We start from the raw sequence: 27793 nt of genomic DNA on the forward strand, positions 1-27793 counted from the left end.
TCTTTGGGATTGGAATTATTACATTCTTCTTGAAGTCTGAGGGTATTTCGCCTGTCTCATACATCTTGCTTACTAGATGGTAGAGTTTTGTCAGGACTGGCTCTCCCAAGGCTGTCAGTAGTTCTAATGAAATGTTGTCTACTCCCGGGGCCTTGTTTCGACTCAGGTCTTTCAGTGCTCTGTCAAACTCTTCACGCAGTATCATATCTCCCATTTCATCTTCATCTACATCCTCTTCCATTTCCATAATATTGTCCTGAAGTACATTGCCCTTGTATCGATCCTCTATATACTCCTTCCACCTTTCTGCTTTCCCTTCTTTGCTTAGAACTGGGTTTCCATCTGAGCTCTTGATGTTCATACAAGTGGTTCTCTTATCTCCAAAGGTCTCTTTAATTTTCGTGTAGGCAGTATCTATCTTACCCCTAGTGAGATAAGCCTCTACATCCATCTTAAATGACAAAAATGACAATATTTACCATAGTATCATCTCTGTTTTCAGCAACTACCTACACTCTTAAAAATGCGCACACACACACACACACATACACACACACACACACACACATGAGCACACATCTTAATATTTACCATAAATATTGACAGCCGCCAAGAGTACAAGAGATTGACCTCATTCACAGATAATTCATCACACCAACAATGCAGATAGATATACAGTTGTGCTAGTAGTTGATGTACATACAGTTTTAAGCTGACAAGGGGTACAAGCTGCTGGGGTGATGAATTATATGTGAATGAGGTCAATCTCTTGTACTCTTGGCGGCTGTCAATATTTATGGTAAATATTAGGATGTGTGCTCATGTGTGTGTGTGTGTGTGTGTGTGTGTGTGTGTGTGTGTGTGTGTGTGTGTGCATTTTTAAGAGTGTAGGTAGTTGCTGAAAACAGAGATGATACTATGGTAAATATTGTCATTTTTGTTATTTAAGATGGATTCTGGTTCTTTCATTTGGCGTTTGTATATTTGGAGTGTTTCAAAGATGTTTAGTTTTCTGCCTTTTGGTTGGATGTGTAGGATGCTAATACTTGTGTTGTTAACATGACGTTTTGTTTCATGCAGGTGGATAGCTATTGCTGATGTGTGGTATTTTTTGTTTTTTAGTGCTGCCATATGTTTCTTGAACCTAATCTCAAATGATCTGCCTGTCATGATCATTGTAATTCAAGTCTGTAACATTTCACCTAATTGTTATTAACAAGTATGAAGCTTAAGCCATTTTAACATTTCACCTGATTGTATAAACGAGTACGAATGTTTAGCTGTTTTAACTTGTCAAAATTGGATTTACATACCACCTGAAGTACACACACATATATTCGACACCTCAAAACAAACACCTCCAAATGCTTTAAACAATTATTCTGTAATAATGTTGTTATGACGTATATTCTTTGCACTTTGCGATTATGTCTTCTCTTCTGCTATACGAACCTTGCACCCAGCAGATTCCAGACGCCATATTTGTTTACAAATGTGACAGTATACATGAGATGTGTTACGACAGCAAAAGGAACCTGTGACCACTGGAGGTACTCTAGTTTACTTATTTAATGTTTACCATTAGATATCAGTTTAATTTTTTTGTTAAAAGTAATCCGAAAACCATATTCTGAAATAGTCTCTTGTTTCTCCACTAGGCAGTGCCACAAGTTCCTCCAAAAATCGTAACACAACAAACAAACAAATGTAATACTAACTAATGTATATCCACCCGATGATGGAGGTTTAAACCTTCGAAACGCGTTGTGGAAACAAATAAAACGGTGACTGGTAACAGTAAACGTGTTGTTTCATTTAATGTCAGTGACAGTCACGGTAAAGCCTAACCTAAAAATGTTCGCGCCTTACTTCGTTGGATCTTCCCCTTCAATCAGTCCTACCTGGTAAGGATGTGAAATTAATGGACAATACTCATCAGGGGCCTTATTAGCCACTTCCTTGGTGGACGACATTATCCGTGTGAATATGAAATATACAAATGTAAGGATGTAGAGGCTTATCTCACTAGGAGCAAGATAGATACTGCCTACAGGAAAATTAAAGAGACCTTTGGAGAAAAGAGAGCCACTTGTAGGAATATCAAGAGCTCAGATGGAAACCCAGTTCTAAGCAAAGAAGGGAAAGCAGAAAGGTGGAAGGAGTATACAGAGGGTTTATACAAGGGCGATGTACTTGAGGACAATATTATGGAAATGGAAGAGGATGTAGATGAAATGGGAGATACGATACTGCGTGAAGAGTTTGACAGAGCACTGAAAGACCTGAGTCGAAACAAGGCCCCCGGAGTAGACAACATTCCATTGGAACTACTGACGGCCTTGGGAGAGCCAGTCCTGACAAAACTCTACCATCTGGTGAGCAAGATGTATGAGACAGGCGAAATACCCACAGACTTCAAGAAGAATATAATAATTCCAATCCCAAAGAAAGCAGGTGTTGACAGATGTGAAAATTACCGAACTATCAGTTTAATAAGTCACAGCTGCAAAATACTAACGCAAATTCTTTACAAACGAATGGAAAAACTGGTTGAAGCCGACCTCGCGGAAGATCAGTTCGGATTCCGTAGAAATGTTGGAACACGTGAGGCAGTACTAAATAAAAATGGCTCTGAGCACTATGGGACTTAACATCTATGGTCATCAGTCCCCTAGAACTTAGAACTACTTAAACCTAGCTAACCTAAGGACATCACACAACACCCAGTCATCACGAGGGTGAGGCAGTTCTGACCCTACGACTTATCTTAGAAAATAGATTAAGGAAAGGCAAACCTACGTTTCTAACATTTGTAGACTTAGAGAAAGCTTTTGACAATGTTGACTGGAATACTCTCTTTCAAATTCTAAAAGTGTCAGGGTTAAAATACAGGGAGCGAAAGGCTATTTACAATTTGTACAGAAACCAGATGGCAGTTATAAGAGTCGAGGGGGCGTGAAAGGGAAGCAGTGGTTGGGAAGGGAGTGAGACAGAGTTGTAGCCTCTCCCCGATGTTATTCAATCTGCATATTGAGCAAGCAAGGAAACCAAAGTAAAAATTAAGAGTAGGTATTAAAATCCATGGAGAAGATGTAAAAACTTTGAGGTTCGCCGATGACATTGTAATTCTGTCAGAGACAGCAAAGGACTTGGAAGAGCAGTTGAACGGAATGGACAGTGTCATGAAAGGAGGGTATAAGATGAACATCAACAAAAGCAAAACGAGGATAATGGAATGTAGTCGAATTAAGTCGGGAGATGCTGAGGGAATTAGATTAGGAAATGAGACACTTAAGGTAGTAAAGGAGTTTTGCTATTTGGGGAGCAAAATAACTGATGATGGTCGAAGTATAGAGGATATAAAATGTAGACTGGCAATGGCAAGGAAAGCGTTTCTGAAGAAGAGAAACTTGTTAACATCGAGTATAGATTTAAATGTCAGGAAGTCGTATCTGAAAGTATTTGTATGGAGTGTAGCCATGTATGGAAGTGAAACATGGACGATAAATAGTTTAGACAAGAAGAGAATAGAAGCTTTCGAAATGTGGTGCTACAGAAGAATGCTGAAGATTAGATGGGTAGATCACAGAACTAATGAGGAGGTATTGAATGGAATTGGGGAGAAGAGGAGTTTGTGGCACAACTTGACTAGAAGAAGGGATCGGTTGGTAGGACATATTCTGAGGCATCAAGGGATCACCAATTTAGTACTGGAGGGCAGCGTGGAGGGTAAAAATCGTAGAGGGAGACCAAGAGATGAATACACTAAGCAGATTCAGAAGTATGTAGGCTGCAGTAAGTACTGGGAGATGAAGAAGCTTGCACAGGATAGAGTAGCATGGAGAGCTGCATCAAACCAGTCTCAGGACTGAAGACCACAACAACAACAACAACAACAACGTGAGTTTGGCAACTGCTTTCCTATTAGCTATTTGTTTAATATGGCCAATCACACTCCCTTTTCATCTTTCCTTGTCTTCTTAAAAACCTCTTTATTAATTCACTGTGTTTTCTCTTTTTTTTCCTCTGTCGGTGTTTTCCCTGTTATTTGTTCTCTTGAAACTTTTTCGGTTGTCCTGTTTCTGATTTTATTTCTGAATTGTTTTCCGTCCTTAATTTCTTCTTCTGATATTTTCGGTCGTTCGAGGTCTTCTTCCGTTTCTTTCAACCAACTGGCCTCTTACTGACTTGTATAAACAATGTTAAAAATTTTCTTAGGGAGTTTGTTTTCATCCATACCACATCCCTGCAACTGTAGACGTCTTTTCCCAAATTTATTTGTGATGTTTTCCGTGATTTCATAGAGTGCCTTTGTAGGTAGTCCGACGAAGTTGTGTCTCTGCGAACAGCGTCGTATTTTCCGTTCTTGTTTCTCGATGTCATGAATTTTCGTCTTCCCTCTAATGATTGTAGTTTCTGCCGTAAGCAAGGCTTATGGTAAAATAGCTGTGTTGTAGTGTCATAGTTGTGAGTTGCTATATACAGCTCTTTTGTTGTATTTATTGCATGTCAGTTTCTACGCCTTTTGCCTCTGTGTTGAAGATCGTCTTAAATCCTATGGGTTGCGTGATTTGCGCTAAGTAGGCTAACTGAAGGTTTTTCCGTGCTGTGTTTTCAGTGTTGGTTTTCCTGTTGGCTTACCACCCCTATATAATAGAACAGGAAAGCCAAGAAAGAGGAGCGCGCCTTCAACACGGAAGACATACAGTATCCTTCCTGCGAGCGTCGCCTACTTCGTTGTGACGTCACAGCTTTCTCCTGTTGCCGCGAAGTGCGTTGCGTCAGCAGCTCCAAGGCACTCGCACGTCCACACACGCAGCCTGGAGGGACCCTGTCCGACGTGTCACTGGAACACCGTTGTCCGGAAAACTGCAAAAGCTGAACTCGGTGTTGTATTTAGTCCCACGTTTTGCCCTAAAGGTCGGACAACCTATTTTAAACAGAAATAGGCTCAGCTGGTATTTTCAGTCGTTTATTAGTAATTAACCAGTTACAGTCAGTTTTTTGCGAGATCAGACTTGAGCGAGCTGAAACTAAAAGAATCAATAAACAACCTTATAATCTTTCAATTACGATAGCAACTAAGTGCTCACTGTGCTTAACCTTAGAACACTAAAGCCCGGAAAATTACGTTGTTACTAAACCACCGTAAATTTTACTACTCCATTTTTTATTCAAAGGAAGATATAATTTATCATTTATGCACTAGTTAACTACAATTATGAGGTCATATACAAAATAAGTACTAAAGTTCTTTTTTGCACCCTATACTGACATACCAGAATGGCGGGAACCTCTAAAAGATACCAAGTGCAATCGCAAATTTTGTCAGGTTTTAGTAATCTAGGGTTAATTGGTCAGTCTTATTCCAAGGATAGTCTTATGCCAAAATAAACTGAAACTTCTTCGTTAAAGAAAATAAATAATTATCGACTCCTGTGGGACGGAAAATGAAAGAGTATTCAATAACGTTGGTCATTTAATTCGTAATTAGACTTACAAACAAATAACAATATGCTGTAGTTAAGTATTAATGTTTCTCATTTGAGCCCATTTTATCCAGAAATTTGTCTTTCCTGGAAATAATTTTCTGGAATTCTTGAAGGCTAATTTTAAATTGGGCAACAACAACATGTTTTTCGTGGGGTCGGGTTGCGATTTATTGCGTTTTTTCGTGCATTGCGCATTTAAGAAAGAGAACAAGTTTTCAGCTTTGGCGTTACGCCTGAAATTGTAAAGCAATATTCTGTAAATTTCAATAATTCTGAATAAAATTCTTCATACCACCTTATACTTAGTCCTTGCGCTTATGTTGTGCTGATTTCCGAGATCCCAGGCTGAAGTTGTACCTCAGTCCGGAACCACAAGCTAAGGACAGTTGCAGATAGACGTTGGTGAATATAGGCCTTCGAGAGGATCGGTGCGCCGCCGTTTCTGAATGTCTACTCAACGTTAGATCGAAGCCCCCCCCCCCCCCCCCCCCCCCAACTCTCTGATAGCCCACTGCAATAACAGCGTTATCATAGCTCAGATCCAGCAGCGAACTAGCATCACTAGACAGAATTGACACCAAAGTAAAAATTAAATGCACAGGCTAATATACACTGAACTGGCAAAGAAACTGGTATAGGTACGCATATTCAAATACAGAGATATGTAAACAGGCAGAATACGGCGCAGCGGTCGCAAACACCTATATACGAGGTGCATTCAAGTTCTAAGGCCTCCGATTTTTTTTCTTCGGACTGGAAAGAGATAGAAACATGCGAATTGTTTTAAAATGAGGCCGCGTTCATTGTCAATACGTCCCAGAGATGGCAGCACCGTACGGCAGATGGAATTTTACCGCCAGCGGCGAGAATGAGAACTGTTTTAAATACTTAAAATGGCGACGTTTTCCTTACTTGAGCAGCGTGCAATCATTCGTTTTCTGAATTTGCGTGGTGTGAAACCAATTGAAATTCATCGACAGTTGAAGGAGACATGTGGTTATGGAGTTATGGATGTGTCGAAAGTGCGTTCGTGGGTGCGACAGTTTAATGAAGGCAGAACATCGTGTGACAACAAACTGAAACAACCTCGGGCTCGCACAAGCCGGTCTGACAACATGATCGAGAAAGTGGAGTGAATTGTTTTGGGGGATCGCCGAATGACTGTTGAACAGATCGCCTCCAGAGTTGGCATTTCTGTGGGTTCTGTGCACACAATCCTGCATGACGACCTGAAAATGCGAAAAGTGTTATCCAGGTGGGTGCCACGAATGCTGACGGACGACCACACGGCTGCCCGTGTGGCATGTTGCCAAGCAATGTTGACGCGCAACGACAGCACGAATGGGACTTTCTTTTCATAGGTTATGACAATGGATGAGACGTGGATGCCATTTTTCAATCCAGAAACAAAGCGCCAGTCAGCTCAATGGAAGCACACAGATTCACCACCACCATAAAAATTTCGGGTAACCGCCAGTGCTGAAAAAATGATGGTGTCCATGTTCTGGGACAGCGAGGGCGTAATCCTTACCCATTGCTTTCCAAAGGGCACTACGGTAACAGGTGCATCCTACGAAAATGTTTTGAAGAACAAATTCCTTCCTGCACTGCAACAAAAACGTCCGGGAAGGGCTGTGCGTGTGCTGTTTCACCAAGACTATGCACCCGCACATCGAGCTAACGTTACGCAACAGTTTCTTCGTGATAACAACTTTGAAGTGATTCCTCATGCTCCCTACTCACCTGACCTGGCTCCTAGTGACTTTTGGCTTTTTCCAACAATGAAAGACACTCTCCGTGGCCGCACATTCACCAGCCGTGCTGCTATTGCCTCAGCGATTTTCCAGTGGTCAAAACAGACTCCTAAAGAAGCCTTCGCCGCTGCCATGGAATCATGGCGTCAGCGTTGTGAAAAATGTGTACGTCTGGAGGGCGATTACGTCGAGAAGTAATGCCAGTTTCATCGATTTCGGGTGAGTAGTTAATTAGAAAAAAATCGGAGGCCTTAGAACTTGAATGCACCTCGTAAGACAAGAAGTGTCTGGCGCAGTCGTTAGATCAGTTACTGCTGCTACAGTGGCGGGTTATCAAGATTTAAGCGACTTTGAACGTGGTGTTATAGATGGGACACAGCATCTTCGTGGTAGCCATGAAGTGGCGGTTTCCCGTACGCCGATTTCACGAGTGTACCGGTAAAACATTGTCTCCGCCATCACTGCGGCCGGGAAAAGATCCTGCAAGAACGAAACCAACGACGACTGAAGGAAATCGTTCAACGTGACGTAAGTGTAACCCTTCCGCAAATTGCTGCAGTTTCCAATGGTGGGCTATCAGCAACTGTCAGTGTGCGAACCATTGAACGATCACCTGGTCGGACGAGGCTCGTTTCAAATTATATCGAGCGGATGGACGTGTGCGGGTATGGAGACAACCTTATGAAATCATGGATCCTACGTGTCAGTAGGGAACTGCTCAAGCTGATAGATGCTCTGTAGTGGTGTGGGCCGTGTGACACGTAAGAATCGTGTCATCACCTGCATCCATTCATGTCCATTGTGCGTTCCGACGGACTCGGTCTCAAAACGCTCCAGCGAAATGGCTCTGAACACTATGCGACTTAACATCATTGACCTCGGTTTGCAGTAGGGTTTTGGAGCATATACTGTATTCAAACATTATGAATCACCTCGAAGGGAACGATATATTGATACGTAATCAGCATGGTTTCAGAAAACATTGTTCTTGTGCAACGCAGCTAGCTCTTCATTCGCACGAAGTAATGGCCGCTATCGACAGGGGATCTCAAGTTGATTCCGTATTTCTAGATTTCCGGAAAGCTTTTGACACCGTTCCTCACAAGCGACTTCTAATCAAGCTGCGGGCCTATGGGGTATCGTCTCAGTTGTGCGACTGGATTCGTGATTTCCTGTCAAGAAGGTCGCAGTTCGTAGTAATAGATCGCAAATCATCGAGTAAAACTGAAGTGATATCAGGTGTTCCCCAGGGAAGCGTGCTGGGACCTCTGGTGTTCCTGATCTATATAAATGACCTGGGTGACAATTGAGCAGTTCTCTTAGGTTGTTCGCAGATGATGCTGTGATTTACCGTCTAGTAAGGTCATCCGAAGACCAGTATCAGTTGCAAAGCGATTTAGAAAAGATTGCTGTATGGTGTGGCAGGTGGCAGCTGACGCTAAATAATGAAAAGTGTGAGGTGATCCACACGAGTTCCAAAAGAAATCCGTTGGAATTCGATTACTCGATAAACAGTACAATTCTCAAGGCTGTCAATTCAACTAAGTACCTGGGTGTAAAAATTACGAACAACTTCAGTTGGAAAGACCACATAGATAATATTGTGGGGAAGGCGAGTCAAAGGTTGCGTTTCATAGGCAGGACACTTAGAAGATGCAACAAGTCCACTAAAGAGACAGCTTACACTACACTCGTTCGTCCTCTGTTAGAATATTGCTTCGCAGTGTGGGATCCTTACCAGGTGGGATTGACGGAGGACATCGAAAGGGTGCAAAAAAGGGCAGCTCGTTTTGTATTATCACGTAATAGGGGAGAGAGTGTGGCAGATATGATACGCGAGTTGGGATGGAAGTCACTAAAGCAAAGACGTTTTTCGTCGCGGCGAGATCTATTTACGAAATTTCAGTCACCAACTTTCTCTTCCGAATGCGAAAATATTTTGTTGAACCCAACCTACATAGGTAGGAATGATCATCAAAATAAAATAAGAGAAATCAGAGCTCGAACAGAAAGGTTTAGGTGTTCGTTTTTCCCGCGCGCTGTTCGCGAGTGGAATGGTAGGGAGATAGTATGATTGTGGTTCGATGAACCCTCTGCCAAGCACTTAAATGTGAATTGCAGAGTAATCATGTAGATGTAGATGTAGATGAGGTCATCAGTCCCCTAGAACTTAGAACTAGTTAAACCTAACTAACCTAAGGACATCACACACATCCATGGCCGAGGCAGGATTCGAACCTGCGACCGTAGCAGCAGAGTGGTTCCGGACTGAAGCGCCTAGAACCGCTGTGTCACAGCGGCCGGCTGCTGTGAGCATTCGTGGAACCCATAGCGAGCACCTCTTTGTATATCCGAGAGTCTCGATCATTGCAGACGCACTTCCAATGTTGACCGACAACTGTAGAGCCAATTGTCGAGTTGTGATGCTCCGGCCGGCACGAATAACGGCATCCGCACGATTCAGCATGTCTGGAGCAGTGGGTGTGACAGGACATCCCGAGGTCTGTTTCTGCATTTCCTGAGGCTATGACTTTCTTTACCCTGTCAACTGCAGCATCACCATGCACTTGACACAAACGTTTATGGATGTTCATCACGGTTTCTTTTTCTGCACACAAGAATTCAATAACAGCACGATATAACTGCAAACTTGTTTTGAAGAACCTAGCTTAATTCTGATTTTACTAGCACATTTGATACAAATTACGTAAGAAGGTAGACAAAGCCGTGTTTAATTGTCGTCGTGTTGTTTTGTGAAAGCTTTATCCGTTACCACGATGTAAGTACCTTGATTCGAAAGGCAATAAAGAAACCTATACCGGATGAGTCGTCGCTGCAGCCAATAAAAATGTACATCGTTTGCCAAGCCGTGGCGGTCTAATGTGAAAATTCTGGTAGAGTAAAAGTTGGGAATCAGAATGAAAATGCTTTTCGTAGCACAAAAAAGGCGAATATGTCCTGAGTAAAGTTGGGGATATAAAAGATGGGAACAAGTCTTTCGATTTACCTGACAGTTTCAAAGAGTTTTAAATCAAAACATCTTGACATATTTGCGTTTTTTAAGAGTTAAACCTACTTGCCCAGCGCAAAGAGTAGTTTTAACTGCAAGGTGTTGGCACTCTTGCATCTTGGAAGCTATAGGATTAAGTCCCTGATACTTGTAACACTCCCTTATATTTTGGTGTATCCGCTCGTTCGCGGATCTGAATAGCAGCCCAAATTAAGTAATTAATTAATGTGACCGTGTACCTAATGGGGCAAGCAATCGGATTGGACTGCTTGGGAGTTGTTACATTCCATTCTGTCCTTCTCAAATGCTGCAATAATAAAATGTCTGGTGGCAAGAGAACAACAACACAGCTTCCATAATCAAGACCTATATTCATACCAAAAACACCAAAACAAGGAGACAGCCACTGCCTTCGTCATACACTGTTAATAAAGGCTAATCTCAGCACAGGTTTCTTCGTTATTCTTAGTCGTCACACGCAAAATCCAATCACTGTAATCCAACACTGCAATCCAAATAATGCCGGCGCGGTAGACGCGGAATCTCAATAACGGCACATAATATCACTGAAATCACTGTGTTAATTAAACTTTCTCACTTTCCCGTATAATACTAACACAAAGGGGTTAAACCGCGGCGATGGCCACTCCCTTTGTCGGTAATCTGCCTTATTTCAACTGCTGGCTTCTGCACAGCTCTCTGCCCGCCTCGCGGGAAACTCCAACACACACTGACTACTGACTGACTCCAACTCTCGCGACCCAACACACTATCGATAGTTGCCCTGTCGACCTGTGCTGATGCAAACTTAGTAGTAAGGGCCTGCGGACCCCTTTCCTTCCCCGCCCTCGAAAACTTCTTTAGAGCCGCAGGCGAAAAAGAATCGGCAAGGGAATTAAACATTGCTACATTTGAATGAAACATACAATACAAATAATAAATGGAACTACAGTTCATCAAAATAATCCCTCGACTCCGGTAGTGGGCTGCCTCCACAATAAATTTTACAAAGGGTTATTACATTACATAAATATGGTACTGTCCAAATTACAATTTTTTATCAAGCGGCAATAGTCCTCTATAGTCCAAGATTGAATGAAACATACAACATACACTCAAAAATTATTACCTAAACACATGACATATGAATTACTATACTACAAATTAGTTGTTACAGATTTTATACCTATTCTCAGATAATCTTCGATAAGAAATATGCAATTCTATTGTAATACATCACAAAACACACTGTAAATAAACATTTCCCTTTTTAAATGTCCGTTTTGCAACTAAATGTCCTAAATATCTTAGCAGGTTTATTCGGGTCCTGGTAGCCCTCACTCTTGACCAGACCTCACCTGGAGTGTCATTCAGTTTTCTTCGGTTCCTCCACCTCTTCCTCTATAATCAGATGAATGATTAAAATGACTCCCTGGGTCATTACTTCCCTCTTCTATATGCACTGTGTCATTCATTCGCCTATCCCATCTTCTCTCATGATCTCTTGGTTCTTCACTCCTTCTCCAATCATTTCTCCATTGACGTTCACCACCATGGTTCCTGTACCTATGACCACCACTTCTTCCTCTATAATTAGACGAATTACCAAAATGATTCCTTGGGTCATTACTTCCCCCTCGGTTTTGATCATTAGGTTGATTGGGTCCCTGTGATCGAACAGATTCCAACTGTTCCAGTATTTTCATCAAGGCCTCCCTATCTTCAATTAGGCTCCCGGATACAGTTTCTTGCATTCTCTGGCTCATTCTTCTTTTTATCGCTGATATCATTACGTCATCACTCAGGGGTTGTTCCAAGGTCTCGTTCAATTCCCACAAATGTTCGGCAAACTCTCTCAACGTTCCTCTCCATGTACTAAGTGACTTGCGATGGAGTAGGTCCTCAATTGCTGCACATTGATGGCTTTTGGACCAGTATTTCTTCAAGAATTCCTCTTCAAACTGATCATAACTAGTAGTCCCTTCCTTCTTCCTGACTCCCCAAGTGAAGGCCTCACCTTCCATTCTATCTATTGCAAATTGAATCTTGTCTGAGTCCTTAAGATGTGCTGGGAAAACTCCTTTTAGCCATTTCATAAATATCATTGGGTGCAACCCTCCTTTCGGTCTAAATTTCTGCCCTGTATTACTTTGGATGCACCGATTATCACTGCTCATCAATGTAACGACCTTACCTCCCCCAATGGCTAAGGTGGCATTGCTAATTCGTTTATCAATTTCTTCTGTCTTGCTCTCCAATTGCTGCACTCCCTGTTGTAACTGCTTGACCTCCATTTCAACCCTCTTGTTATCCTCTTCTCGTTGCACGGCTACAGCATTTCTCAGGTTGACAGCTAGTTGGTTTTGCCTATCTCCTATCCCCTTAACAGTATCGTTGCATTGTTTCTGCATCTGCGTCACCTCGGCGATTCGATGATTGCAATTTGTTTCCACTTCGTTGATTCTTTCTCCCAATTCGGCTTTCGTTTCTTCAATATCGTCTTCTATCTTTCTTGTTAACTTTCCTTCCACCTTTTCCACGTCTCCCTGGATTTGGTCTATGCTCTTCTGTAGCTTTTTCGTCGATGTCCATCTTCAGTCGTTCTTGTAACTCCTGCATTTCCTTCTTCAAATTATATTCCATCTTCATTTGTGATGTTTTGATCTCTTGTAAATCTTCCTTTAGTGATTCTCGTGTTTCTTGTAAACTTTTCTCTACTGATTCGTTAGTTTCTTGTAAACGCTTCTCTAACGATGCGTTATTTTCTTGTAAACTTTTTAGTGATTCTCTTGTTTCTTGTGAACTCTTCTCTAATGATTTGGTGCCCTTTAGCAACTCTGCTAACATCCACCGCATATCTGCATCCTCTGAAATTGGCTTATCTCTCGTCGTTTGTCCCGGTGTCTCGGGATAATTAGTTGAATGTGCTGTTGGGCTTCCTAATGACAATCCACAATCACTGATTCCCGAATCATCTCTGTCTTCCTGTCCTATCCCTTTCCTTTCAACTACTGCCTCACAGACCTCCTTATCTTCAGTAGACATGTTTGGTTTATTTTTAATGCACAGGCAAGTAATACAAATATAACCTCTAATAACCCAAAACACTCCTAATTACCATGAAACTAATCAAACAGTACCTGCAATCCTTTCAGTTAATCCCCAAAATGATACTACATGCATGAGTACCGAACATCACAACTCTCAAAAACCTATTAATTTCCAATAACAATTTCCACATACACAGTTTATGTAAAAATGTTTTAAACAAGATAATCACAACACTCACAAAATCTATAAATGTAAAATCCCCAAAAACAATTACCATTTAGTCAGTGTAGTGTGCATAAATAAGCATGCTATATTTCAGAGTATGTTTCGCAAATTTTTCGGAAATTACCGCAATTTAGCACTTTTCCTAATGTAAATATCAGTTAAAAACTGTTTATTTATCGCGAATACTGCACACTGCAATTTACTGTTATGTCAACCAGTCGTCTTCACTCACCAACCGACGTTACCGCTACTCGCGATATTTTGACGTTTGAGGTGGGCGTGGCGCTGTGCTGTCGCTGGAGGTGGGTGAGGTTGCGCTGCCGTGGCGAGTCGTCGTAGTTCTCCGTCGGCCGCTCCGTAGCTCTGCAGGCGGGCGTAGTCCGTAGTTTAGCCGCTAGGTGCCGGGACTGCGCTCGGTGTTTCGAAGTCGCGTCGCTCGCCGTGGTGGGATGTCGTGTGAAAACACCTTGCGGACCGAAGCTCTTTGGCGCAACTGCTACACAGGTCTGCGTGACGTCACTCAACAATTGCGTCGCCACAACACATTATCGTCTGCATAACAGTTTATGGGTCCACACGAAGCTGTCCGATTTTCACTGTTCAAAAAGTAATTCCAGTCAAAATATTACCACTAAACACCTTTTTAACAACTTTCGTGACGAAATCTTAGCTCGTTTTGCTATTTTACTGTTCACACGTGTCTTTCTTTAGTGTTCACTTTCCACAGTTTTTCGCGCGGATTTACGCATTTGCACATTATACCACAGTTTATTGACACTATTGTTCTATTTAATATGGCAAGAAAAACAGTTTAGTCACAAGCGTAAGATATTATTACTTCGTATTGTTCCAAAAAATGCACTGTTCCTTGTCACGATTTTAAAGTTTATGCACTGTCCCGATCCAAATTGAAAAAATTAATTTTCTCGCATTAGGCAAGGTAAATTATCTATTGTTCTTTACTATTCGTCCGAAAATTGCACTAGTCCTTTCACGGTGAGCCAAGGGTGTAACACTCCCTTATATTTTGGTGTATCCGCTCGTTCGCGGATCTGAATAGCAGCCCAAATTAAGTAATTAATTAATGTGACCGTGTACCTAATGGGGCTGGCAATCGGATTGGACTGCTTGGGAGTTGTTACATTCCATTCTGTCCTTCTCAAATGCTGCAATAATAAAATGTCTGGTGGCAAGAGAACAACAACACAGCTTCCATAATCAAGACCTATATTCATACCAAAAACACCAAAACAAGGAGACAGCCACTGCCTTCGTCATACACTGTTAATAACGGCTAATCTCAGCACAGGTTTCTTCGTTATTCTTAGTCGTCACACGCAAAATCCAATCACTGTAATCCAACACTGCAATCCAAATAATGCCGGCGCGGTAGATGCGGAATCTCAATAACGGCACATAATATCACTGAAATCACTGTGTTAATTAAACTTTCTCACTTTCCCGTATAATACTAACACAAAGGGGTTAAACCGCAGCGATGGCCACTCCCTTTGTCGGTAATCTGCCTTATTTCAACTGCTGGCTTCTGCACAGCTCTCTGCCCGCCTCGCGGTAAACTCCAACACACACTGACTACTGACTGACTCCAACTCTCGCGACCCAACACACTATCGATAGTTGCCCTGTCGACCTGTGCTGATGCAAACTTAGTAGTAAGGGCCTGCGGACCCCTTACATACTGTACCCAAAATCCCGAAAATTCGCCGGCTATAGTAAACAATATATAAACTGACGTAGACGAAGAGCATACATGTAATAGCTAAAACGATTTCTGGGGGCTAAAATTTCCGTTGGCGAAGACATCGCGTATCATGTTATTTTAACTGATACGAGACATTATGCATTGAAACGCCAAAGAAACAGGTATAGGCATGCGCATTCAAGTAAAGAGATATGTAAACGTGCAGAATACGGCGCTGCGGTAGGAAACGTCTATATAAGACAGCAAGTGTCTGGCGCAGTTGTTAGATCGGTTACTGCTGCTACAATGGCAGATCCGGTGAAACATCAATTCTCCGACAACGTTGCGGCCAGAAAAAGATCCTGCAAGAACGGGACCAGCGACGCCTGAAGAGAATCGTTCAGCTTGACAGAAGTGCTACCCTTCTGGAAATTCCTGCAGATTTCAGTGCTGGACCATCAGCAAGTGTCAGCGTGCGAACCATTTTATGAAACATCATCGACGTGGCGTATCTTGTGTACTCTTGATAACTCTACGGCATAAAGCCTTACGCCTCGCCTGGGCGCGACAACACTGACATTGCATCGAGCGAGTGCACGTGTACGGGTATGGAGACAACCTCATGAATCCATGGATCCTGCATGTCATCAGGGGATTGCTCAAGCTGGTGGAGGCTCTGTAGTGGTGTGGGGCGTGTGCTGCTGAGGTGATACGGGACACCTGATACGCCTAGATACGACTCTGACAGGTGACACGTAAGAATCCTGTCTGATCACCTGGACAATTCCAGGAGGACAATGCGACACCCCACACGTCCCGTCCAGAAAGGCTACAGAGTCGCTCCAGGAACACTCTTCTGAGTTCAAATATTTCCGCTGGCCTCCAAATTCCCGGACATGAACATTATTCAGCATATCTGGGATGCCTTGCAACGTGCTGTTCAGAAGAGATCTCCACCCCCTGGTACTCTTACGGATTTATGGACAGCCCTGCAGGATTCATGGTGTACTCGCGGAGGCCCTACAGGATATTAGGCAGGTGTGCCAATTTTTTTGACTCTGTAGTGTATTACGTGACATGGGTACTAACACACAAGTAAAAAAGTGTGTATTTGTCAAGATGTTTTGGTTTAAATGTCTTTGAATCTGCCAGGTAGTCGAAAAGACGTAGTTCCCTTCTTTTACATCCCTAACCCTGTCCTGAACATATTCAGCTTTGTTTCAGTTATGATAGGAGCATTTTTCGTTCTGTTTTTGTCTATAACCAATCTTTTCTAAAGCATTATGCTTCATTTTAGGGGTCCGTACCGCATTCGATGAAAACGGGTGCCTAATAGACTCACTTCATTTTCCATACGTCTGTCTTTCTGCCTGACTGTTCAGAAACGGGTAGAGGTATCAATTTGAAATTCTTGTCGCATATTAAGGTCAAAGGTCCCTGCCGATGTAAAAAGTAAAGCTTCTAAGTCAATCCAGTCGAAAGATACGGCCATTTATGTCACTATTTTGATAGTCTCAAACTCACTAATTAAAATCCATAGGGTTCTTCCCCTTGAGGTAAACACATTAAATTTGGCAAGAAGAAAGGTTCACTGTACAAGTAAAGGAACAAAACAGGAGATTGTTAATTTGTATTCACATCACCCGAAAAAATTATTTTTTGTGCTGTTTGTTATGCGATCTCAAACTTGAAATGACAATATTCTCGAAAGTTTGGATTCTCTGAGACCGATATCGTGCCAGTATGAATGTCGGTAAGAGGCAAAAGTCCACGAGATTCTCGATTTCCGGAGTAGACAAACTGTAGATACACATGATCAAGTTTGTACGCAACCCTCAGTGCGCACCTCGCCAATTTTATTGTTATTGTTACGATATCTGTTCCAGATTAAGCAAAAGTAATAAAACAAACGTTTATTTTGTGTAAAAAGTGGACGCTATGGATAGAAGTGGATGTCGTAAGAGATAAAAAAATTCACACGTATTGGCGAGGAATCATCAGAAAACTGAAGGGTTCCTTCCGATTTGGTCTTCCACGCCTGCTGAAGTGGTCATCTAACGCAAAAAATACAAGAATTCAACACAGAATGGTTAATTCCGCCACTTGTAAAAAGAAAAAAAAATGCCAATACATTGTTCCATCTGTTTGTTGCCGTTTCGCCTGGCCGCATATGAAAACAATGTTACTTATCATCCGTCTTGATTGCAAAATGTTTATTCATATGACCGGTTTCGGTTCCTCTAGAACCATCTTCAGATCTGTAACGATAATAATACTAATTTACTAATTCACGAATGCAAACCTTTTTCATTCTATCTAATCAACATTTGATGTTGAACCATCTTCAGAACCATCTTCAGATCTGTAACGATAATGATACTAATTTACTATTTCACGATCAACATTTGATGTTGATTAGATAGGATGACAAAGGTTTGCATTCGTGAAATAGTAAATCAGTATCATTATCGTTACAGATCTGAAGATGGTTCTAGAGGCACAGAAACCGGTCATATGAATAAACATTTTTCAATCAAGACTGATTATAAGTAACATTATTCAACCACTGATTGCGGTTATTCCATCAGACATTATGTCTGCTTCTGCAAAGTATATAAAAACTATAACCACCACATTAGTATTGAGAAATTGTGGGGATATTAGGTTAACTGTACTCCTGGCACACGTGTTTTACTAGTGATCCAGCTCTTGATTTAACCTATCAATGAGAAAACCTGTAATGCCGGTTTGTGATCTATCCTTCCCATCTCTGTTGTTGCTACTGTCCACTATGGTCAAATCTTTTCAGACGATTCGAGATGAGTAAGATTTACAATACACTTTTTACTCATCTTTTCTCGCACAGTTGGCTCCAGTTCTTTATGTCTAGGGGTCTGATTCTTGAAATTGAAATTCTCACATTTTAGGTTCTCCTGGTTTCATTGATCTAAATAATTTTGATGAATGTAGTTGCATGATTTTCGTTTTTACGATAATTTACTGAATCACATTTTACTACATCACACAGTCTTTCGAATTTTCACATTAACAAAGCCGAAATTACACTGTGCGTCCAAAACACAAAATTACGTGCGATTACATCAGAGGCATACTTACTATTGCTTCACTCTGCGGTAATAAGAATATTCCAAAGGTTTTACAAATTTTGTTGACAAGTGAATTTCTATTTTCTAGGCGCTTCAGTCCGGAACCGCGTGAGTGCTACGGTCGCCGGTTCGAATCCTGCCTCGGGCATGGCTGTGTGTGATGTCCTTAGGTTAGTTAGGTTTAAGTAGTTCTAAGTTCTAGGGGACTGATGACCTCAGATGTTAAGTCCCATAGTGCTCAGAGGCATTTGAACCATTTTTTGAATGTCTATCAGTTCTCTTATTACTTCATAAATGAATCTAGAAATAAGCAGAATAAACAGTACTACATTCCGTAATTAATAATAGAAATTTCGTAATTTAAAATGCTTCTAAAACAATTTTAACGGTACACTGAGAGCTATTACATGTTGATTGTAACAACGAAAATAAAATAATTCCTTGTCATAAATTTTGTCTTGAAATATAAAATATTGTGTATAAAATTATATATAATTTTCCAGAACAAGAGCTGAGATAATATTGACCTATCCAAAATTCGAAAAATGTTACTGGTATCAACTACTACTGTGGAGGCTCGCCCGGCTAGCCGTGCGTTCTAGCGCGGGAAGGCGTGCCGGTCCCTGGAACGAATCCGCCCGGCGGATTGGTGTCGAGGTCCGGTATGCCGGCCAGCCTGTAGATAGTTTTTAAGGCGGTTTTCCATCTGCCTGGGTGAATACCGGCTGGTTCCCCTTATTCCACCTTAACATCACTATCCTGCAGCACAAAGTATGAATATTAATCACTTCCTGCTGCTTAAACAAATGAAGAAAAATTGGCTGGTTCTGCATTTGATGGTATCCAAGGTGGGCCAGAAGGGACTTACGGGGGCACCACAGTTCATGGGCGGTTCCTCGGAAAACCCCCATAGAAAAAGATTTTTTACTACACTACTGGCCATTAAAACTGCTACTCCATGAAGAAATGCAGCTGATAAACAGGTATTCATTGGACAAATATATAATACTAGAACTGACATGTGATTACATTTTCACGCAATTTCGGTGCATAGATCCTGAGAAATCAGTACTCAGAACAACCACCTCTGGCCGTAATAACGGCCTTGATACGTCTGGGCATTGAGTCAAACAGAGTTTGGATGGCGTGTACAGGTACAGCTGCCCATGCAACTTCAACACGATACCACAGTTCATTAAGAGTAGTGACTGACGTATTGTGACGAGCCAGTTGCTCCGCCACCATTGACCAGACGTTTTCAACTGGTGAGAGATCTGGAGAAATTGCTGGCCAGGGCAGCGGTCGAACATTTTCTGTATCCATAAAGGCCAGTACAGGACCTGCAACACGCGGTCCTGCATTATCCTGCTGAAATGTAGGGTTTCGCAGGGATCGAATGAAGGGTACATCCACGGGTCGTAACACATCTGAAATGTAACGTCCACTGTTCAAAGTGTCGTCTATGCGAAAAATAGGTGACCGAGACGTGTAACCAATGGCACGCCATACCATCACGCCGAGTGATACGCCGGTACGCCGATGACGAATACACGGTTCCAATGTGCGTTCACCGCGATGTCGCTAAACACGGATGCGACCATCATTATGCTGTAAACAGAACCTGGCTTCATCCGAAAAAATGACGTTTTGCCATTCGTGCATCCAGTTTCGTCGTTGAGTACACCATCGCAAGCGCTCCTGTGCGTGATGCAGCGTCAAGGGTAACCGCAGCCATGGTCTCCGAGCTGATAGTCCATGCTGCTGCAAACGTCGTCGAACTGTTCGTGCACATGGTTGTTGTCTTTCAAACGTCCCCATCTGTTGACTCAGGGATCGAGACGTGGCTGCACGATCCGTTTCAGCCGTGCGGATAAGATGCCTGTCATCTCGACTGCTAGTGATACGAGGCCGCTGAGATCCGGCACGGCGTTCCGTATTATCCTCCTGATCCCACCGATTCCATATTCTGCTAACAGTCATTGTATCTCGACCAACGCGAGCAGTAATGTCGCGATACGATAAACCGCAATCGCGATTGCCTACAACCCGACCTTTTATCGAAGTCGGAAACGTGATGGTACGCATTTCTCCTCCTTACACGAGGCATCACAACAACGTTTCACCAGGCAACGCCGGTCAGCTGCTGTTTGTGTATGAGAAATCGGTTAGAACTTTCCTCATGTCAGCACGTTGTAGGTGTCGCCACCGGCGGCGCCAACCTTGTGTGAATGCTGTGAAAAGCTAATCATTTGCATATCACAGCATCTTCTTTCTGGGGTTAAATTTCGCGTCTGTATCACGTCATCTTCGCGATGTAGCAATTGTAATGGCCAGTAGTGTATATTTTCGTCATCACCAGCGGATCCAAACCCAGCCGAGGATTCCAAGACGGCTAATCACAGACAATGGCTGAAATTTTTACGATATATGCCTAAGATCCTGATCTCATACAGCGTTATCGGTCCCAAGATACGGAGGTTAAGAATTACCCTACTTGTACGCGTAAAATACAGACGTAAAATCGGGTACGAGGCGAAAACATAGTTTACGAAGTGTCGTAGCACGGAGAAATATTCTATTAAGTGCCTGCATAATCATTTGGGCACCCTTGTAGTACTGGAGCAAATGCAAATTTTTTTGCGAGTAAACTCTGTTCTAAGGTGTAAAATTGGTTTTGCGGTTATTTCAATTTCACGTAAGCAAACTATCAATATTTTACTGACCAATACATTCCTTTTCAAAAAAAAAAAAGGCTCTGAGCACTATGGGACTCAACTGCTGTGGTCATAAGTCCCCTAGAACTTAGAACTACTTAAACCTAACTAACCTAAGGACATCACACACATCCATGCCCGAGGCAGGATTCGAACCTGCGACCGTAGCGGTCGTGCGGTTCCAGACTGTAGCGCCTAGAACCGCTCGGCCACTCCGGCCGGCATTCCTTTTCATATGAGTTATATGCCCTGCGGTATTAGGGAACCAGTCGAAAAATGCTCCTATCGGAGCATAAAAAATGCGATGATGCTACAGTAGGAGCATTTTTCCACCGTTATCGAAATATTCCATTTTTATCATAACTTACAAATACTACCCTGTTACTAGGACAAATTTACTTCGTATTTACCGATGGAACTGTGAAAAATGGTTCAAATAACTCTGAGCGCTATGGGACTTAACATCTGAGGTCATAAGTCCCCTACAACTTAGAACTACTTAAACCTAACTAACCTAAGGACATCATATACATCCATGCCCGAGGCAGGATTCGAACCTGCGAACGTAGTGGTCGCGCGGTTCCAGACTCAAGCGCCTAGAACCGCTCGGCCACACCGGCCGGCCGAACTGTGTCGATGTCCTATAATTAGTATTAACAAAAACATAGTTTGTCTGAATGAAACTATTTACTGTCTATGGGGTATTTCGACCTTGTACATACAAGTACAATGCTATGCTTCAGATGCCTCAGATTCCTTTGCAAAGCGAGTCTCGAAAAATACGTTGAGTAGTCCTCTCTCATATAAGACTTTGCAGGATTGGTTCGTCAAAGCTACCATCTCCCCCCTTGCCCCCCCCCCCCTTTACACACACACACACACACACACACACACACACACACACACACACACATCCTATTACGTCTCTACGAATGGGAGGTGTGTAAGTAGGCTGTTTAGGTTTTTATGTTGGTAACGCCACGTAGCGCTCTATATGAAAATCACTAACTGTGCTGTGTGCAGTCTGTGGCTGCTTTGCATTGTTGGAATATTTGCTATTGTAGTGTTGGGCAGTTGGATGTGAACAGCGCGTAGCGTTGCGTAGTTGGAGGTGAGCCGCCAGCAGTGGTGGATGTGGGGAGAGAGATAGTAGAATTTTGAGAGCGGACGACCTTGACATGTGTCCATCAGAAAGAGTAAATTTGTAATTCTGGATATCATGAACTGATTGAATATTATTAAGGTAAACACATTGTTTGTTCTCTATCAAAATCTTTCATTTGGTAACCATGCCTATCAGTAGTTAGTGACTTCATTAGAATCTTTTATTTAGCTGGCAGTATTGGGGCTCGCTGTATTGTAGTAGTTCGAGTAACGAAGATTTTTGTGAGGTAAGTGATTCATCAAAGGTATAGGTTATTGTTAGTCAGGGCCATTCTTTTGTAGAGATTGTTGAAAGTCAGATTGCGTTGCGCTAAAAATATTGTGTGTCAGTTTAGTGATGATCAGAATAAGTAAAGAGAGAAATGTCTGCCGTGCGGGATTAGCCGAGCGGTGTATGGCGCTGCAGTCATGGACTGTGCGGCTGGTCCCGGCGGAGGTTCGAGTCCTCCCTCGGGCATGGGTGTGTGTGTGTTTGTCCTTAGGATAATTTAGGTTAAGTAGTGTGTAAGCTTAGGGACTGATGACCTTAGCACTTAAATCCCATCAGATTTCACACAATTTTTTGAAGAGAAATGTCTGAGTACGTTCAGTTCTGCTCAGCTGTTTGAAAAACAAATAACGTAAGGGGTTTACCAGCACAGTAATTCATAAATTTTCCAAAGGGGACATTTCAGGTGTTTCTGATTTCCAGTAACTGTTTGTAACGCTGGGGGATAATTTCTAACAGAGAAACCATATACGAACACGTAAATCACACGAGGAAAGAATGGTTACCTAAAAACAGCTGCAAATTTCGATATGGAGGCACACAGATAATTTCAAGCCATTTAATGTAGTAACCGAAAGTGTCGGTGTCAGAACACTTTTACGATGTAAAAATTTCGGTTATGACGAACGAAGGTCTTCCCTTTCCGAAGCAATCGGGTACGAAGGAGGTCTAGAGCTAGCAGTCTGTCTGTGGTTTACGAAAACAGCACAGAAACCGATAGAGTTACAGTAGTACGCGTCACTTTCAGCACATGTACGAGGACAGCGGCCATACAGTTCACCCTTGACGGCTGTGTGTGTGTGTGTGTGTGTGTGTGTGTGTGTGTGTGTGTGTGTGTTCTGCCACGGTTGAACGCCCTGCACAATGGCTTTCCCTTGACAGCGAGCCTTGGAGAGGTCGGCCTCGAAGATTTGGCTGACAACCAAGCGCCGGCTTTATCTGGGTAGCATCGGGGACAACATCACGTGACACGTCGTGACGTCACAGGCACGCACTACGCCGCCAGAGCCACTGAACCAGTCGCACTTACACTTCTACATCTAGATACAGCAGGGATTGGGGCGATGGGAGAAGATGACAACTTCATTAAACTCTCCCGCCTCCTGCACCCAGCTATAATTTGCCGTCACCCTCTCTTCTAACGCAGCACATTCGGCGGCAGACAGCACGTGTCCTACATCTGCCGTATTAATGTTTCAATACAACATCTGAGTTACGCGATGGAGCGGTAAACGCCAAGTTTCTGCCATTAATCACTATGGAAAGTGGAACCTGTAAAGGGACATCCTTATCTAGTATTACTTTTCCTCAACAGTAGCGAAGTTTTACCCGAAGTTAAGTTTGGCTTTTCAAAATACCTGACAATTGAAATTACATTACTCAGAAAAATTACAACCTTTTTACTAAATGAAAACTTTTCTTGGCTGACGTAGTCACAAACAATGAGATCTGTATAGCAAGTATTATCTAACATCACAAAACAGCATGAAGACAAATCATCAAATTACGTATACCTGTGTTAACAAACCTTAGAAACATTAAAAAAGGCCGGCCGAAGTGGCCGCGCGGTTCTGGCGCTGCAGTCTGGAACCGCGAGACCGCTACGGTCGCAGGTTCGAATCCTGCCTCGGGCATGGATGTGTGTGATGTCCTTAGGTTAGTTAGGTTTAATTAGTTCTAAGTTCTAGGCGACTGATGACCTCAGAAGTTAAGTCGCATAGTGCTCAGAGCCATTTGAACCATTTCTGATGTTAGATAATGCTTTCTACACAGATCTCATTGTTTGTGACTACGTCAGCAAAGAAAGGTTCTCATTTAGTAAAAAGGATGTAATTTTATCTGAGTAATGTAATTTCAATTGTCAGATGGTTTGTACAGCCAAACTTAACTTCGGATAAAACATCGCTATTGAAAAAGACAATGTTAGCAATCTACCCAAATCACTACCACCTCCGTGTCCAGGTCATATGTTTTTTAAAGAGATTAAATTTTTCTTAAACGTTTACATTTATCAGCTAAAAGAAATGTTGGTATATTTCAAGGCATTACGGACACCATTTCACACCGCTGAGCCTGTAGCTAGTATTTTTATTCTTCTTTATGAGAGAGAGAGCATAACGCGATCCACCGTTGCTGCTTTAGAGGTAAAACAATTTTATTTGTTTGTTATTTGCACAGGGACCAAAGCTATCAGTTTTTAGCAGGGCCAGAGGATTCAGTACCTAAGTGGCTGAATGTATTTCGCAGTAACTGTATCCCTTTATTGGTGCTTGGAGTTGCATTGTCCACTCAGTTCGTATAAAATTTTGTTAACAATAACACAGAGTAAGCACATCACTTGCAGACACAACATGATAACTCCAGTTTTGTACGCATTTCAATAATTCTAAAGAATGTTACAACGTCTGCTCATTGCCGATGGGTTAGGCACACCCCAATGCCTTTAAATAGCCAGGAATACGACAGACTCAGGTCCGGTGAATGGAGAGACCGTTTTACAAGACCTCCTAGACCAGTCCACCGTCCTGGAAAAGTTGCGGTGCGGTACTGTCGTACAGTTCGTAGAAAATGAGGATGCGTCGGGTCGCGTGAAAAACCGCAGTCGTTGACTTCCAACGAGCGTAACGTTCTCCAGTAGCGATGGCACTTCATTGCTACAGAAATCGATGATACACAGAATGCGAGTCCAGAGTGCTATGCACTGAGCAGTCTCACTCGGCACAGACGTACAGATCTCACACACATTCCACCGCTGATCTCCAAGGAAGCCTTATGTAACAGTACGTGAGCCGGCCGCGGTGGTCTAGCGGTTCTAGACGCGCAGTCCGGAACCGCGCGACTGCTACGGTCGCAGGTTCGAATCCTGCCTCGGGCATGGATGTGTGTGATGTCCTTAGGTTAGTTAGGTTTAAGTAGTTCTAAGTTCTAGGAGACTGATGACCACAGATGTTAAGTCCCATAGTGCTCAGAACCATTTGTAACAGTACGTGATAATTTTGTGGTAGCGAGTTTTGTAAAACGCTGCGTCTGTAGTATCCCCTTCCGACAACAGTAACTAACCTGCGACGCAGTATACTGTAACTGTTTTGTTTTATTGTTGCTGTTGCTTATCTAAACTGCTTTCCTATTCTTTCGTTTGTATCTGTGTTGTAACGTGAACCCGAACAACGCAAGTGGTGTGCTTATGTAAACGCTTTCTGATGAACAGAGTCGCCAAATACTTCTGGAACTGTATAACTGCGTTGTAATTAGCTTTAAACAGAAATGATTAGAGAACGTAAAACTATGTACCAAACAAGTTGTCGCTTGAAACTCTGTACTGCGCAGTGCCATGAACAATGCTACACTGCGAGACATAACAGTGTCTTACCAGTTCCAACGCACACGCAACTAACAGGATAAAAATTCCACATAAAATAACAAATCGAATGTTGAAAGCATTCAAAACGCATTTATTAAAATGCCCTTTGGTTTTACTTACGCAAACTGACCGAACAAAATTCCAGACATTAAATGATGCACAAGAAACATGTTACACTGCGCTGTAAGAATAAGACTGCCTGACAAAGAAATGAAATCTGAAAAGAAATTCATCAGACTGACCTTGATCATAGTCGCTCAGCTGTAAATAATCTTATTTTGCCCTGTCCCTAACAAATTTTCATGAATTGCATTGTGGCAAAGAAAACGGGGTGAATTTTAAAATAGCCTACAACGCGGCAGCAAACCAGCTAAAGAAAAACTTCGTCAAGTGTAATGGAAGGAAAAAACAGCTATGCTAAGCATATCATGCTTTATTTTGAGTGACAATCTTTCGGTCAGTGCAATGCGGCTACAAGCAATTTCTAAACGAAAGAATGGTGAGGAGACTATGGAAGAAACTAAACTCTCTGTACGACTGAAAAGAGACCAGTATTCAAAAACTGTATTATGAATCCTATTCTTAATAATTACAATCATCTTCACAAAATCACTTCTCATAAAACATATGACTTGCCGTGAAATTAGTTAATGAAATGGTAAAGGAGTGGTGGATTTATAACTCTTGCTCCAAGCCACATGAGCAGATAATTTTGTTTAATTTCGTCTCTATAATCAAGCTGACCTGAACCAAAAATGAAAAAAATCTCGCTAAATAATTGCCCTTCTGAAACTCATGACAAGTTACGTGGGAGCAAACAATGCAGCGACATTACCTGAGTTTCTTCACAAAATCTTTCCAAAATCATATTTCCAAAAAGCATCAATCTCTGAAATTCGCGTCTCTGTGTTCTGCTAGTTATTTACAGACTGTTGAGCAATGTGATCAACACCCAACTTTCTCATTTAACTCCTCACAGTGGTAACGGTAAGGCTACTGGCTACGAGAGACCACACTGCTTGTACTCTGTGGCGTAACATATCGGCTATTGAAGACTTCTTTCCGTAAAATATCTAGTGTACAAACATCAAGATGACACATCACTGCCGGTCGGGGTGGCCGAGCGGTTCTAGGCGCTACAATCTGGAACCGCGCGACCGCTACGGTCGAAGTTCGAATCCTGCCTCGGGCATGGATGTGTGTGATGTCCTTAGGTTAGTTAGGTTTAAGTAGTTCTAAGTTCTAGGGGACTGATGACATCAGATGTTACGTCCCATAGTGCTCAGAGCCATTTGAACCATTTTGTAGAGGGTACATTGAAAATTCTTGAAAGGTAAATGAGAATTACGATCCAGAAGCTACTTTTACGGAGTACTCCAAGGTTGTTATGTGCATGCATGTAAGGGGTGTACCATAGTGAACTTCGGTGGTTGTTTCGAAAATTATACGCATATTTTACAATTTACGTCCCTTTAACCCATGGAGAAGATGTTGCTGTTGTGGTCTTTAGTCCAAACACTGCTTGGATGCATCTTTCCATGCTTCTGTTTGTGCAGGCCTCTCCATTCTGAAATAGCTACTGCAATTTACATCCTTCTGAATCTGCGTACTGTATTCCTCTCTTGGTCTCCCTCTACAATTTTTGCCCCCCCCCCCCCCCCCACTTCCCTCCAGAACTAAATTGGTGATTCTTGAAGTCTCAGGATGTCTCCTGCCAACCGATCCCTTCTTCTACTCAGATTGTGCCAGAAGTTTCGTTTCTGCCCAGTTCTACTGAACCCCTCCTCATTAGTTACGAGATCTACGCAATTGATCTTCAACATTCGTCTGTAGCATCACATTACAAAAAGCTTCTATTCTCTTCTGGTTCAAACCGTTTCTCGTCCAGATTTCACTTCCATACACAGCTACTCCGAGGAGGACACGAAGAACCATGAGTTTTTTC

The sequence above is a fragment of the Schistocerca nitens genome, chromosome 12, assembly GCF_023898315.1.
Source record: "Schistocerca nitens isolate TAMUIC-IGC-003100 chromosome 12, iqSchNite1.1, whole genome shotgun sequence".
Classification (NCBI taxonomy): Eukaryota; Metazoa; Arthropoda; class Insecta; order Orthoptera; family Acrididae; genus Schistocerca; species Schistocerca nitens.